We start from the raw sequence: 15,360 nt of genomic DNA on the forward strand, positions 1-15,360 counted from the left end.
GTAAATGCAGGACACAATTAGACACTCCCTTAGACATTCAAGTACTAGCCAGATGATGAAGGCACTCCTCATTAAAATTCTGTCACTGGAACTCATCTACTAGTAATAAAAAGATCGCTGCATTACATTATAACATGAAAGAAAATGCTTCTTGTCTAGTTCTATTTGATTTTTAGAAAAAAGAACCCATTGAGGTTACCCTTGAAAGCATCGCCCACGCTTTTGTGTTTCAGTAGTTATCATGTAGTGCTGAGCTGGCTTTTCTGGCTCACGAAACTTGCACAAACTTCAAGTCGCAGAGAATTTTATGTTCATGTGATGTCGTGGTATGTCTGAACAGTCCATGCCACTTGACCAAGAGCAGCTGCAGTGGTGAATCCAATGTTCTGTCTTGGGTCGGTTGCTCCATGGCCGCACATACGCATTTTGCGTAGAAAACTGTAGCACCATCCGTAGGGCGCTGTTTTACTCACCGATGAAAGCAAAGGGCAGTCGTGGCGTATGCAACGTCGCCACTCCCTGCTCAGGAGCAGGTGATTTGAATTCCTCTCTAGGTATGCGGACCCTTCAGACGCAATTTCCTCGTAAACTAAGTCTTGTTGGCACGAAACAAGCACTGTGAGGTTTATGGAATGCTACTTTAATAGGCCGCATCTATTTATTTATTTCATACACACTGCTGGCCTCCATTTCGAGGCTGTTGCAGGACATGGGAAAATACATTGCATCAAAATATGAATGACAAACTTATACACTTGTTAATATTGTAGTTTACAAGAAGATGTAGTTGAGCAATACAATAAGAGGGTGTGGCCTTCCTGAGTCAGCCCTTAAAGGTTAATGAACAAAAATGCGGAAGCATAAGGCAAACAACAAAAAAAGTACACCAAACCAATTACAAACATTTTGCAGTGTCTGTAGGCGATACTTATAAATCAAGATGCGTACTCAGACCTATTTTTCCAGCATAGGAAGGAAATCATCAGATGAACAAATTATATCACTAGGCAATGAATTCCAATCACTGATTGTCTGAGGAAAGAAAAAATACCTGAATGTGTCTGTGTGGAACCTGTATTCAATTAAATGTTTAAGGTGTTTAGTTCTAGTGTTTCGCTGTTCAGAGAAAGATACATATGCACCACTGTGTAATTTGTAGCCCCCGTTAAGGAGGTGGAACAGAAACTTGAGGCGTAAGAATTTAGCACGCTTGCAAATAGTAGTATAGTCCACTACTACTTAGTAGTCTGCTTTGTATTTTCCTTTAATGCCCCATGAAATGACCATATTAGGGAGCACTCAAACAATTCAAATAAATTTCAAGGTGTGCATCTTGGCATGCTTTGCAAGGCCTGCTAATGTGAACTGTGCTTTTCGCGTGTCATGACCTTGGGCAGTGCATGAGTTCATGGAAGCATACGGTATTAGGACGATCCTGCATGTGTTAGTAAATGTAAATTATTTTAATTGCATGTAACCTTAGAAGCAGGCTAGTAGCCAATAAACTCGTTTGCTAACCCAAGGCATCGAGGCAGTCAAAGTCAGGGCCGTTGACCATTTGCCCGCTCCTAACCCCAATTACTGGCAAATCAGTTCTGTAGAAACCCGCAAGATCAAGGAGGGTACACGAAAAGGAAAATTCTTGAGACCCATATGGGTTTTTAAAAAAGGCGGTGACTGGTGACACGCGTAGTAGAGGCGAAATCCCATACCAAAATGCTACTGCCATGCACGGAAGTGATGTCACATTTTTGACCACATGATTGTGACGTTTAAACAAGTATGGCGTGTTCCGGTTAACAATTTTGCTACAGTTTGTGCGCGCTGCTTCCACTTTTGAGCTTAGTTAAAACATAAATTTATGGTTCCTTACTGTATTATGTAGCAAAATATGCTAGTTAGTTGTGCTGGGACAACCGAAATGTGCCTGAGCTTGCGATCATGAGCGACACTTGGGCCCAAGCCTAAAGCAACTCATTTCCTTATACCTTGCAGTGCCTGTTGTGGTTCATAACGTGGTTTTGTGCAGCTTCTGTTCTGTTTTTCAGTGCTGTTGCTCTTGTTTGCTGAATTTGTTGTTGTAAATGGAGCTCATGTGTGTCTTCAGCTTGGCGGCACTTTCTTCTCTTATGACAGAAAGGTTTAAAATATTTCTAAACGTTTGTTGCTGTCGCTTACTTGAGTACGTTGATCGTGAAGACTTTTCTTTTTTTTTCCCCCATCTTTCGTGGGGCTTTGCATAATGCGCGAGTAAGTGAGCTGTCGCAAATTTTTATGGCACTCAATGCAGCGTTTACCTCTACTTTTCGTCTACTCTACAGTTTCCCTAATCACGGATTTCTCGGCTCGATTGTGAATCACGACTTGCTTGAGAACCTGCTAGAAAGCCCAAAGAAGGCTACAGCATCTACATTCTGCACCTGCTCGCAACACTTCAAAATGCACATGTTGAGAAACCCTAATCTAAACTATGAAAACCAGTATATAGGAACGTGTTCTACTCGGGCTCAATCTTGCTGTCAAATTAAGTTTGTCTTGAAGCCAGAATGCAATGCAGCTTGTTCCCTAAACTGATATGTATACTAGCATTGTTGTTTCTTACGCTGTTATCTGAGGCGCCATGCTTGCACGAACATTCTTCGCAACTTGTATGGAAACACGACGTAGATTCATTGTAGGAATCAAGCTTTGTGTCCTGTCCTTCTCTTGGATTTTATTTTCGCGCTATTCTTAAGCTCGAATCAGGAATTTGTCATTGTAGAACCTGCACTACGTAGATGTGAAATGTAAAGACACTATACTGGTAGGTGGGTGTATGCAAATGTGTAAGTTTCTAGGCTCATGCCAATCAAGAAAATGCCAATTTTTCATCCCGTGAGTCTTTCTTCACCTTGTGGAATTTCGCAAGCCTTGTTTCGGTCATCCCTTGGTATCCGTTGCAGCAGCTCAGTGTCTATAGTGCCCTGCTGAGCACAAGCTCAGTGGTTTGATTCCCGGCTCTAACAGCCACAGTTTGATGGGGGCGAAACGTAAAAACACTTGCATTTGAGCTTTGGGCGCACTTTAAGGAATCTCCGGTGGTCAAAATAAACTAGAACCTACGATGTAAACCACAGTTAAGTTACATGTCAAAACCTCACAGTTAAAGTAATCTCTTGATCTCTATAACAAAATTCTGATAAGTTTTATCCCTTAGCATGATCCTCTTGTCTAAAACTTTTTAAGGCATTGTGTAAAAATATGTTTTGGATGACTACTGAGTATTTTTTCTCAAATCTTTTTCAGCACCAAACCGAAGAAGTTGTCGATCACTTTGGACTTTTCTCAAACAGGGTGTTGTCCGGTGATTGAATTTCTCTTCACACAAGGACAGATTGTGAAGGAGATTTTGTAAACTATCAGCAGCAGTAGAGAACAAGGCACAAAGAATAAAGGAAATTGATGGACCCAATTTTCTGTTATTTACAATGTTGTGAAGGAAGCAGACAGTGAAGCTGAACAATATGTAGGGGAAATCATAATGTAGAACTAATAAGTAAAGAGGAAGTGAAAGTTGATAGAAAGATAACTTGCTGAAGGTGGGAGCCGAACACCCATACTGTGCATTGCCAATTAAGCTAATGATGTGGTCGTCCTCCCATTTACTTGGCTATCTGTATGTGTAAGGGGTAGTCCTGGGAGGGTTGGCCAGCACTGCTTCTCCCGGCCATGTCAGGGGATGTGGAACATCTCTAACTGATGATGTCAAATTGTACGACTTCAGGATTAGGCAACTGGACAACAAGCCCTTAAATGCTCCCTCATGGCATCAAGGCAGCCAACGAAAATACCTTTGACCAGTTGCTTGCTGCAAAGCTGATTTACTATGCGACTCCTGTTCTTAAAAAGGGATGTTCCACATGTGCTGTTGGCTACGAGTGGTCCTGGCTAGCACTACTAGTGCTCTTTTTGTATGTGTACACAAATACCTAAGAAAGTGAACAAGGGAGGGCCCTCATGACAGCTTAACTGGTATAGCACAGTACGTATAATGTGGTTCAGCTCCCACCTGTGGTAAGTTGTCTTTTCATCCACTTTCATTTCCTTTATTTCTACATTTCAATGAAACACAATTTCCCCTGTGCTTTCTCTGGCTTTGTAGTCTGTTTTTTCATATAGTAAAAAGAAGGCTGCCTCAAGTTCATACAGGCCGCTTCAGTATTTTTGTACAATCCCATAAGAAAAGAGATTTGTTCCCCTCGGCTAAAGAAATACAGAATCCAGGTTTGTGCAATTTATCTGATATGTCCACATTTTGGGACAAAGTCGTCTTCATGGACTATCTGGAAGCAGTGGCAAAGCCAGTGGGTAGCAAACTGGGCACAAACCCTCACTCCCCCTCCCCCCCGCACGCACACACACACACACACATACAGCCCCCTTTCCGTCCGCAGTCATGTTGGTGCAGCCCATCCACCTGCTCTCCCTATAAAAAAAATCTTGCCTTTGCCGCTGTTGAAATATGTGCCACAGTAACAGTAGTCATCAATGTTTTAAGAAATTGAGGAAGCTGAACAAGTGAAATGTCGAAGAAAGTTCTCAGGTGTGTTGCTCATGCATGGCAACATGCCAGACTGCATGGCGAAATTTGGTTTGCGATGCACTCTGGCATGTTTGAAACATGCGTGCCAACTGCGCGCTAGCCTAGCCTGATCACTACTGCTGTGCACAATTAAAGTCATGCTTTTGACATCAATTAAACAGTAATCTGATTTAGAGAAAAGCATGCTTCTGCATACTTTTGCCCTTTCACTTGCTGGCTCTGCTGGTTGTTGCCGAGCTGGATGATCGTGTAGCTGGTGGATCGGCATTCCTGACCCCTTCAACTTGAGCACAAGCCTCAGGTATCTCCCTTTCTTTTGCACAACCTATACCTTGCAGCAGCTGTTGCAGTTCATAGTGTACGTCTGTGCAACTTGCACTCTACATTCCAGTCTTGTACTTTATTTTTTGTTTGGTTTGCTGTTGGCGAGCCCGAATTAGTCCTACCACACATCTACTGTTCTGAACCATGTTCACGATATTTAACTATATAAAGAACTTCCTTGTTACTTGATTTGTCTTTTACATATGAGAATTGGATCAGAACTACCCTACTTTGTTCATACATGGTCAATCACACTCGTGTTGTTGTTTAGCAGCTCCACAGTGAAGCATGTCCAACAGTGTACCTTATGTGATTTGGATGTGTGGACAAGAGCACAGGTGCACACCTCGCATTTAGCCAGATATTTTATCAGGTGCTGTATTTTCCAACCACTTAATTAATTTACTAGTTTTACCTTTCATCTAAGTGCGGATGCTACTGAACTGCTATCACTGGGGCTGGCCATATTATATATAATATATGCTACCTTTGCAACTTGGTCCCTGTTAAAGCTTGAAGAAAAATAATCCTCTAATACAAGCAGTCACATAATGTACCCCTGGAAAAAGACGGTTCATTTGCAAAACCTACTCGACATAATTTATTAATAAAAAGAAATGGGGCGAGACTGATGGAATGCCCTTCCTGAAATTATAAAAGGCAAAGTAGACTGGTCTCATTTTTTTCTACACCACCACAGCTGTGGTGCATGCTGGTAATTGTACTACAGCTGAGTTGTGAACAGAGAGCATATGAAATGTGTAATCCACCGAGTCTTTTTGATCATAGGCAACAGTTTTTTTCGTTGAAGCATTGTGACATTATAGTAAAGGAATAAACTGTTGCGTCCCTGTATGCTGCAATGAAATGCAAAGGAAAAAAATTCTCTAAGTCTTTATTTCTTTCAAAAAGGCAACAGCTGGCCACAGGAACACATGTTTAAGGACTACAGCAAATTAGCCTGACAGAAAAGCAAGTAAAATTTTTTTGTTGGTTTGATTTCGTGAAAAACTGCTGTGGCTGCTAGTGCAGCTTGTAAAACTTAGGCAAATGGAACGTGGCAATCGTGCATTTGCACCACAATGGACACGACGATGCTGTGAAAGGCATAAAGATGTGAACAAATGAAAGGATCAGTCATGTGCAGTGAAGTCTTAGAAGTAAGAGAGGCTTTGAAGACATGCAGCAATACCAGATAAATATACTGGACAAATGAGCATTCAATATGAAGTGCTGCTCACACGGCCAGGCTTGGCCATTGTAAACAAGAACAAACATGCATTGCTCGGTCTGTATACCTGCGCTCATCTGCTATACAATAGTCCTAGCCACATCCCTGACCATCAAAAATCTACCCATTCATTTAGCAGGTTAGATAACATTGCTTTCTTGAACTCCTGGCATTGTTGATAGACAGCACCTTAACTGCAGGGCTACAGTTGCGTATTAGTGAGTGCGTCTTGTGACATAAGCAAATTGTAACCACTCGGGCTCAACAAAGAATTAACTTCACGCTCATATATTCAAGAAAAAAACAGTTCACCCAAGCATTTCTACACTTTCTGCAGGAAAAGAAAAATGCAATAGAAAGCATAACCAATGCTTCACAACCTTGCATTCAACTGGTCACATTTAGGCATTATTGCTGATCTTTAAGGTCCTTTAATGAATCAAGAAAACGTGCCAACAAGCACCTTGTAACAAAAATCGTGCTACCCAACTTTGTTGCTTCGTACAACTATTAGAGTGCTTGAAAACAGCAAGTCAAATAAGCCATAAAGTTTACCATTTAAGAAAATCCTTTGCTGGGCCAGTTGGTTCATTATCAGTCTAATAGCGGAAAGTGCAAACTTCAAACGGGGCAGAAAGAGAGTCCTGTGTCTGTCTCTCTATCCATCTTGTTTGAAGTTTCTGCTTTCCTTATTCCATTCAAAGCTTACTGCTTCCAAGTTCCTCATAGTGTATGTGATATTAACCATTGCAAAAGCATTTTCTTCAAGCAAATTTCAATGCATGTCCTTATATTTAAACATGCATGCAGATTATATCCTTGGTCGAGTCACTGCTGAAATGTAAACACATGACCACCACCATTTATATGCAAGGTGTCGTAATTTGGTATTGTCAAGCTTGGATATTAATGCAAAGCGTCACTGGAGAGCAACTTTTTTTTTTCTTCCTTTATATACTTCCTTGAGTATTTTCTGCCGCAAACAGAAAAGAATCTGCTTCACATAGCTGGTGCATGTTAACAGATGCAAGCTTTGAAACACATGCCATTCACATTGAGATAATGAACTTTCACGTCTCCAGCCCCTCAACTTGGCCAGAAGTGTAGTCGCTGAATATGCACTCTGACCACCACCACTGCTTCCACAAAACTCATGTTGGTGAATATGCAAACTCTATAACTATTACGCAGTGCCTTCCCACCATGTTCCAAATTCTCCTAAGAACTACAAGTAACATGGCAGGAAAAAAGCATGCATCTGCGTGCTAGGCATGGTGAGATTGGTCTATTAGGTGCTAAATTGCAGCAAATCCATTGCCTTTGTTGCAATACACTATAAGCAAAGCTTTCCTGAATCATTACATTTACATACTATGCAAAGAGATACATGATCTCTGCACTTGTTTTTTATTTCTATACCATGTGCTTTAAATGCAAATGAAAGGTCTCATATGGCGTTATGGTATGCAACGACGACTTGCAGCTGAATGCATCATTTTGCAACTGGTGACAAAAGCATTGTGAGCAGTGGTATATGTACGTAGAAGTATGGCTTTTAGAAAATTTAGCAACGTTGAGTCGGGTATTGCTAAAAAAAAGTTTGTGAAACTGTTTTGAAGGTGTTACAGTGCATGTCACGAAGATGCATGCATGTCTATGGCATTTGCACTGCCTTGCAGCATTGTTAGACATCATATACTACAAGCATAGCCTCCCATACACTTTTGTCAGGATTATATTGGTTATGCTGGGCACCTCGTAAATTTTTCACAGTCATGCTAAGAAATTTACTACTGCACCCAAGACCCAAACAGAGTTTCCTTTGTCTGTATCTGACCATAACCTTCGAAATCTTGTAGTGAAAGGACACCAGGATGGCAGATGCTTAGAGGAAGTTTATTCAACGGAGTTCCTGAAGGAGGCAAAATTGTCAACCTTAACACTGCTCAAAGAAATCACTGATGTAAAAAGTTTTGCATTGCTGTTCCATGTTTCCTATTATTTGTATGTGGTACCTGAAGGTAAAATATTAATAAAGCTCTTGAAGGGAACAGTGCTAAAAACAGGACAATGAGAGGAGATCCAACACTGTGCTGACTAGAACCAATATTTATTGCATGTTGATATCAATATATACTGGATGTACAATTGGGTGCAGAAAAAAACAGATGATGACGTACAATATGATTGTTAAGAGAACGAAATCACAGGCTGAATAGATGCATGATTTTACAGCTGTGTAGCGATAGTGGAGGCATGCCGACACAATTTTCAGAATATTTATGGATGGCAATAATGTCTTCAAAAGTTTTCCATAAGCTTTGTTCAGGGTGCTTGCCTAAAACTATGCACTGAGAAAGCGTGACTTTACGCTACTGCAATAAGGCATACATGTATGCTTCTACTTCTTTGCAATGCCTCCATGACCACTATTGTCTCTTGAACCAAATGTGTACTTTTCAAAAGTCATACAGAGAGGTTGGCTACGGTCTCAAATGTCTTATTGGATGAGATCCATCATGGAATATTGTGGTCAAGTGTATCCCTTATTCTATTTGATAGTGAATATCTTGTACAATACTGAGACTAAAGAAATGGGTCTGTAGTTCTTCCAATTCTTCAACACCTCCATTCTTGTAATTATGCTCGCATTCTTTAAAGTCTGGTATGCTTAGCGTTGTTAGGCATTGTGAATAAAGGACTGCAAGATTCCAGTGCAATATCTCCTCCATGTTTTATCAAATCAACTGTTATTTCATCTTCTCCTGCCACATTTTCCTTGGACTTATCTTGCGAAGCCCTTCAAACCTGATCAATAGTTACACATTGAACGTCCATTTCCTGTTCGCTACTACATCCAATCATGGTTACATGGCTGTTATGGGTACGGTACCCTTTTCAGTCACGGTGTCTCCATATGAAGATACGACTTTCTATGTTGCGTTTTTCATCAAAAAGCGAAGGAGTGACACTGCACACTGGTGGGGATAATATGGGAAGCATACATAAATACAATGAACGCCATCTGATGAAGCGACGAAACAGTACTAGAGAAAAAGATGTTTGAAGACGGACGACTCCATGTTTTACGGAAGCTCTGGTTTGTCGCTGCTCAAATTTCTCTTTTGCAGCAGCCTCAAACATTCAGAACGGTTAAAAACCCTGTTTTATGTGAAGAAAGAGCTACTTTTAATGAAAAACAGTTGCACAATACTCCTAGTTCTATTACTGAATAGTTTTGATCCTGTTTTCATCCGAGTCTCCATTCGGAGACACTGTGACTTACTCAATCTTTTTTACCACGCCGGCGACCCATAGCCACTGTGCGAAAACTTAAAACCACCGACACTTTTTGGACTTCTTGGGCAATCTAGTTCACCGTCGAAGAATTAAACTGTGTTTTTCAGTGTTCCTTTTAGTTTTAAGTGGTGGCATTTTTTAAATGCACAAATCGTCGTACGCACTGTTTCGTCATGAAGGTGGTAAATGCTCACATTTCCGGACCATGAAACGAACAACGTCAGTCTGGCAATTATGTCGCTTCCTCGAATGGTTGTCCAGATACGAGAGATTCCTAGTTTGGTCCCAGAACAACAGAATTTTGTTTGGGCGAAGTTGACCTGCAGAAGCAGTACAGGCTGTTTTCTGTTTTTGTATTTGAGAATTTTGTCTGTGCTGCAATTTAGCATTTTCTTTTAATGTCCAACCTGAATAGCTCATTTTGAGTCACCATCCTTGCTCTAAACATGATGCGATTGTGTGAGGTAGGATGCAAAGGACCACTGGCCCCAGCAAGTCCAGTTGCTGTTTCCTTAGCAAAGCAAGTATGAGAAGTGTGTGGTAGAAACCGGGGCCACTGCCGGAAATGCGATGTTTTTCTGTGCATCGCAGCTCAGGATCACTTCTTCAAATATCACAACCTGTCAACCAGTCGATGCACCACTCACACAACCCTGAATAGATAATGCCCCTTCTTCCTTTAAAGTGGCATAGTGAACTTGCGATAGAAAGTATTGAGTCACGATGTCTCCATATGAGGACGCGATTGACTTTGCAAAATAATATTCCTAGAGAGGGGAATTTTTTTTTCGAACTCTGGACACCTGAAACATTCATACCTGCAAGCTCCAAAAATGTCCTGGCAGAATACCATCATTCGTGACTGAAGGGGGTACAGTTCAGTATAGTAGCCATGAAAATGGCTACAAATGCTAAGTATGTGTTAACAATGACATTTTGTAAATACCAAATAAGGTTATCTCCTCAAAATAAGCCAACATAACGCAAATAATTTCCATCTTATTTCATGCCTGCAACTTCTTGTAAACTTTCATTATATATATACTCACAAGAGTGACCTGTTCATCTGTAGCAGTTGCTGGCCTTATGAAGACAAGTCCCTTTGTCAAAACGATGGCTTCAGCGAGAATCCTTGTTCAATTACCATGTATCTATTCTTGTCTAGGTAGCACTTTAGAGACAGAACAATTGCTATGGCCACGTCCCCACCCCATTCACAAGTTGTTACCATGTAAATCTACTAAACCTTGTGTTGAACTCAAACATTTTTTCAATAAACAGATTTAAGTTCTGCACTTCCTCTTACCAGGTAAAATTAACATGCAGCACCATCCATAAATAGGTTTCAGCCTATTTTTTAATAGTACCACATTTAAAATGTGTAGCACACCTGCAAACACCAATGGCCAATGACAAAGTTGGGTAAAATATTGCATACTAAAAATAATGAAATTATTGTGGGAATTATCACACTTCCAAGTTCTTTGTGCACACAAAAGAAGCTATCTGTTGTCAAGTTACACAGTATCGTAGTACTATCCATGCAAAGTGCAGCAAAACTGGGTAGTTTCCATTTCTTCATAAGGTAACCTTAAAATACATCACAGTTGCTCATACTGAGCTTTGTGGCCACAGAGGTGATGCACTCAGACTAGCAAAGCTGGTGCACAGTAGCATAGAAACAGAAAACATACATGGGTGTTCTGACAGCACCTACAAAGATGGAGAAGTTGCTTGGGCTGCATGACCAAATGGCATTGTCTGACTTCACAAAAAGTGATGTAACAGCCCCTCCTATTTTTTATCTCCCTCCCTCAATGGAGATTAAAATAATTTAATAGTGTCATTTCAGAAAATAAGTAGGGGTGCTCAAACAATGAAATTTTCTTACTGCATCTACATATGTTTGAGGAAAGCAACCTCCAAATACTGAATCAAATTTAGAATTTCTAAAGTTGCTGAAATATAAAGTAAGTGTAGAGAGCTAGTGTAAAAAATGAAGTGTGTTGGCATTATTTACTTGGCTTGTTTACAGGCACATATAAATGCATATTATGCTGTTTGCAAAATAGATGTCCAGTCAACTGAGGAGCGCATAAATGAGAAACAACTACTTTTAGTTATCGTGGTATGCCATGGCAATGACAGTAATGAAAAAAAGAAATTTGGAATAGCACATCTGGAGCCATGGAAAATGTTGAGTTTGTTCAAGGAGAAAAGTGTAATACTAAAGCACTGCACATTGTTTAAAAATGATTGATACATCATGCAAGTGGCCAAATAATAAATTGTTTTGCCAAAATCAAACACCTCTGACCCCTGTGTTTGCTCAAGAACTAGCGCTCATGTATAGCAACCACAGTTTCCCTTCAGCAGACTTATTCAGAATAGTCCTCAGTTCCTACCTCTTCTCTTCTTTGAGGCCACAATAAATGTTATTCTTCACATAATCAAAATAAATTATTATTCCATAATTTTTAATAATCAATTCATAAATCAAATACAAATCAAACAGCAAATACTATTCAATTCAATATTTGTGATCTGAAACATCCACACACCACTAAAAACAAGGGGACACTGCTTCTGCAAAAGTGTGCTCCAACTCGTCTTAATTCTTTTACACTCTAAGAAAATGACTCCTTACGGATTGCATAAGCATGAAGCAATTCAGATGTTCACTCACAGAGATTCATTCAAAATATTTTTCTGACATTTGGAACAACATTCCAACTGAAAGGTTTTGCTTGCCTGCTACATTAAATTTTTTTCACTCATTTCGCTTTACTTTTGAAGAGCACAAACAAAGAAGTGGCAAGATAACCTCCGGTAGTTCTAACAAAATTAAGAAAAGTAATGAGAACTACCATCCAAGTGCTTAGTATGTGGATAGTCTATTCAATCTATAAATGTCTGAACTCATGACCATTTCTAAAAAGCTGCATATATTAACCAACAACACATTTCAGTTCTACAAAAGTTCAGTGACTGCAACCTTTATCACTGCCTCCCATAAGTGGCCAGCTGTGTAAAAACAATGACCACAAACCTTTCCCCAAGAAATCCTTTACTGAAAACAATGTAATAGTCAATTTATGCAAACTACTGTTGCTTATTCAATTAGTTATGCACAACAATCTAGGAGAGAAGGGCAGAGTTCTTAAATTAAAAGAAGCATTGCTTTTCATCATGACAATGCCAGATCCCACATTATCTGAGGGAAGATAGCTTGTGCTTGAGTGGGATGTGTTGCTTGACAGTCCCTCCCTCCTCACATACGGTACCCTTAGACCACTTCGTCAACATGAAAAATTTCTCAACATCTGAGGACATTTAAGTGGATTTATATGTTTCTTCCAGTAAACTTCTCCAAGATTTATCAAAAAAGGAATTGTGCAGTTGCTAAGCAAGTGGCAAAGAATGCAAGAAATGAATATCACCATACATTTGAATAATCTGTTAAGTGTGGTTTTATGCATCGCAATTTCCAAGGTTATGCTATATTTTGTTTTAAAATATAACCATTAATATTATATATAGTATAATATTAATATTAGTTATATAACTATTAAAAGATAAGCAGGGTATCATCAAATATCATCAAAAATCTCGAAGATATAGTAAAAGCAGCGGAAGAATTCTATACTGACCTGTACAATACCCAGAGGAGTCAGGATACCTCAATTAGAAACAGTAATGAACAGGATACAGGAACTCCTCCTATAACTAGCGATGAGGTCAGAAGGACCTTGCAAGACATGAAACGAGGAAGAGTGGCTGGAGAAGATGGAATAACAGTCTATTTAATCAAACATGGAGGAGACGTAATGCTTGAAAAACTGGCGGCTCTTTATACGAAGTGTCTATCGATCGCAAGGGTCCCAGAAAACTGGAAGAATGCAAGCATTATACTAATCCACAAAAAGGGAGACATTAAAACCCTGAAAAATTATAGGCCCATTAGCTTACTCCCAGTATTATATAAAATATTCACCAAAATTATCTCCAATAGAATAAGAGAAACACTGGACTTCATTCAACTAAGGTAACAGGCTGGCTTCAGGAAGGGATACTCTACAATGGATCACATCCGTGTCATTAATCAGGTAATCGAGAAATCCACAGAGTACAGTAAGCCTCTCTATATGGCTTTCATAGATTACGAAAAGGCATTTGATTCACTAGAGATACCAGCAGTCATAGATGCACTACGCAATCAAGGAGTACAGACCGCTTATGTACCTGGGAAAATTCAGAGATTCCAGAGCTACCTTAATTCTACACATGTAGGAAGATACCTATAAAGAACGGGGTCAGACAGGGAGACACAATCTCTCCAATGCTATTCACTGCATGCTTAGAAGAAGTATTCAAGCTATTAAACTGGGAAGGCTTAGGAGTAAAGAACGATGACGAATATCTCAGCTACCTTCGGTTTGCCGATGACATTGCTCTATTCAGCAACAATGCAGACGAGTTACAACAAATGATTGAGGACCTTAAAAGAGAGTGTAAGAGTGGGGTTGAAGATTAATGTGCAGAAGACAAAGATAATGATAAATAGCCGGGCAAAGGAACAAGAGTTCAGGATCGCCATTTGTCCTCTACAGTCTGTGAAGGAGTACGTTTACCTAGGTCAATTAATCACAGGGAACCCTGACCATGAAAAGGAAATTCACAGAAGAATAAAAATGGGTTGGATCACATACGGCAGACATCGTGAGCTCCTGACTGGGAGCTTACCATTGTCATTGAAAAGAAAGGTGTACAATCAGCGCATTTTACCGGCGCTGACATGTGGGGCAGAAACTTGGACACTGACAAAGAAGCTTGATTGGGAAAAAAGTTAAGGACCATGCAAAGAGTGATAGAACGAAGAATGTTAGGCGTAACGTTAAAGGGGAGAAAGAAAGAGAGCGGTTTGGATCAGAGAGCAAACGGCTGATATTCTAATTGACATTAAGAGAAAGAAATGGAGCTGGGCAGGCCATGCAATGCATAGGTTAGATAACCGGTGGACCATTAGGGTTACAAAATGGGTACCAAGAGAAGAAAAACGCAATCGAGGACAACAAAAGACTAGGTGAAGCGATGAAATTAGGAAATTTGCGGGCGCTAGTTGAAATCGGTTGGCGCAGGACAGGGGTAATTGGAGATCACAGGGAGAGGCCTTCGTCCTGCAGTGGACATAAAACAGGTTGATGATGACGATGTTGATTTTAAAGATGCAGTATTTAAGGCAGATACACGTCTCTAAATGTACCTTTAAATTATTCTCCTGGTCTTTTAACTAATTTGCTAATTTGAGAGGCCCAATATTCTTACTTCTATTTTTCCTATGTTCAAACAGTGGTACATTCACACATGCGTTGACAACCCTCACTGCAGCATATTTGCCACATTAAGGTACACACAAAAATATTGCACAAAAGTATTGGTGAAGCAGGCTTCAAGCACTCCGGCAACTTGCAAAAATAAGTTTAATAGCTTGGGTCCAAATAGAACCCATATCAGATATTAAGCTGATAAGAACAGACACTGCACTTTGACCCTTGCTGGCCATGTCTACGTTTGCACCACCCTCTCTTTGTGGGCATTCCAAATCTACAAAATGTAACCAGTGAGTTTGAAAGGCATATCTGCTTGGGAACAAATTCTGAGGATGGCACCAGTTTCGAGATATGTGGCATCAAACTTGCCGTAAAAATTCACTTTTGTTCCACTTACTTATAAAAACTGTTCTATGCATTGACGCACGAAGGTAACTGGAACATCAATGCATTTCATTGGACATTTGAAAATTCATATCTCGAAACTGGGCTAGTCCTGATAATGTGTTCCAAGTGGATACGCATTGCAATCTCACCAGCTACAATTTGTCAATTGAAATGGGTGCCATAAAGTAACAAACAAGAAGTTAATC

The 15,360-nt window shown here is 40.0% G+C and overlaps 1 protein-coding gene and 1 pseudogene across 6 annotated transcripts in view; one reads left to right on the forward strand and one right to left on the reverse strand.

Moving 5' to 3' along the window:
• The window catches only part of LOC126520694 (uncharacterized), a 34,156-nt gene that overhangs the window by 4,446 nt on the left and 14,350 nt on the right, over positions 1–15,360 (forward strand). For 2 of the 6 annotated variants that reach the window (XR_008613527.1, XR_011895589.1), the window contains one exon: positions 3,286–3,446. The exons of the other annotated variants lie outside the window; for them this stretch is intronic. The gene's annotated coding sequence lies outside the window, so the exon portion shown is untranslated. Of the gene's footprint in view, positions 1–3,285; positions 3,447–15,360 lie in introns of those variants that run through there. 6 annotated transcript variants of the gene reach the window in all.
• On the reverse strand, positions 14,819–15,000 carry LOC126535715 (U2 spliceosomal RNA; annotated as a pseudogene).

The sequence above is a fragment of the Dermacentor andersoni genome, chromosome 7 (assembly GCF_023375885.2).
Source record: "Dermacentor andersoni chromosome 7, qqDerAnde1_hic_scaffold, whole genome shotgun sequence".
NCBI classification, from domain to species: domain Eukaryota; kingdom Metazoa; phylum Arthropoda; class Arachnida; order Ixodida; family Ixodidae; genus Dermacentor; species Dermacentor andersoni.